This window comes from Brassica oleracea, chromosome C2, assembly GCF_000695525.1.
Source record: "Brassica oleracea var. oleracea cultivar TO1000 chromosome C2, BOL, whole genome shotgun sequence".
NCBI lineage: Eukaryota > Viridiplantae > Streptophyta > Magnoliopsida > Brassicales > Brassicaceae > Brassica > Brassica oleracea.
Window position 1 is genome coordinate 32,997,212 of NC_027749.1, and position 1,821 is coordinate 32,999,032.

Below are 1,821 nucleotides of genomic sequence, written 5' to 3' on the forward strand. Positions count from 1 at the left end.
TTAGTAATTAGGAAAAACTAAGTTAAACAAGACAGAGAAGTAAAGTAAAACATAAACGCTTCAAACTAATATATGTATCCAATGAGCTAATTAAGATCAATATAATTTTTATAACTAATCTAATCTAATTTCATATGTCGTGTAGTAATGAGTGTGTTAATTAGGGGTGTCAATTCGGTCAGGTCCGGTCCAGTCCATACCTGCTAATTTCGTAAATATTTGAACCCGGTCCAGAAACATTTTGGGTCTAGAATTCAAAGTCCTCCCCTTACAGAATTTTTTGGGCTTTTCAAAAAATAATGTGTCATTGTCACTTCTATTGTTTTAATACATCTGAATTTTCATAAAATACCAGTTCCAACTTTATGTTTTAAAATATCAAGTGAGTTTAAACTTTTCTTCTTTGTTAAAAATGTTTTACTTTTTCGTATGTTTTTACGTTTTACTATTTCATATGCTTTAAAACATATTATAAACTAACCAAATTTAATAAGAATTAAATAATAAAATATAAATTAAAATTAAATATATAATAGAACAAAATTTATGATAAACAGAATCAAACGCTTCAGACTTTGTGTGTTGAAAAAAACATGTTATAAAAAAAGAAGGTACACTGGCAAATTTAAAATTTGACATTTGTAATGAACAAACAATAAAGTGCATTAACAACTTTCATATTTGTTTTATTAGAGTTTGGATCAAAAGTATTAAAATAATATGTCAAGACTAATAATAGTTTTGATTGCAAGAATGATAATATTTAAACTAAAATATAAAGTTTCGGGTTTTCAGGCCGGTCCTAACCCAAACGGGCTTAGGTCCAAAATAACCAAAGCCCAAATGGGCTTAGCCCGAAAAACCTGATTTTTTTTGCTTATAAAACTAAACCCAATCCCGGTGATTTGTAGGGCCGGGCAGGCTGCGGACTGCGGACTTCAGCCCTAATTGACATGTCTAGTGTTAATGGTTTGTTTATATATATATTCATCTCCTTATTTATAAATGTGTGTATTTTTTTTGTGAAAATATAATTTTCTTGTAACCATTTTCAATGTTCATTTGTTTGGCAGTGTGATATAATTGATGAGTGTTGTCTACACTAGTCTATTGTGTTATTCGTTCATTTGCACTCTAGTAGTTTATAGAATAATGAGATTGACGACTAATTTGGTTTTGAAACATCAAGTATAGCAATCAATCCATACATTATTTTTTGTTAATACTTCAGGCAAATATGATCGATACAGCATGCATAATGCAAGAAACATTGATGTGTGTTGTTGTTGCATTTTTAGGTCGAGCCATTGTGAGACAATCGGTGAGTCTTGTCCATTAGATATCATACATATATCTTGCTATTAAGAATATTTTGATGTACATGCACTACAAGAAAACATATTTTTTACTAGGGCAGTATTCGTTGTAAATTCGTCATAAACGGGGTGTTACGACGAATTAACGTCGAAAGACGTTTCGTTGTTAAACGTCTGTCTCGTTACGTTTACGACGAAATATATTCCTCGTAAAGCGCAGGGAAAGGATTCGTCGTAAACGCCACGTAAGACTTCGTCGTAAATCCCACGTAATTATTTCGATGTAAAGCACACGTAAATACTTTCGTTGTAAATCACTCGTAAACATTTCGATGTAAAATCCTCGTAAATATTTCTATGTTAATCACTCGTAAATATTCGTTGTAAACTCCATGTAATGTTTACGAGGAGTTTACATCGTTTCTTATTATATTATTATTAATTAGTATATAATAGATTTTAATTTATATTTAATATTCAGAATTTAAAATAATTTAAATTTTAA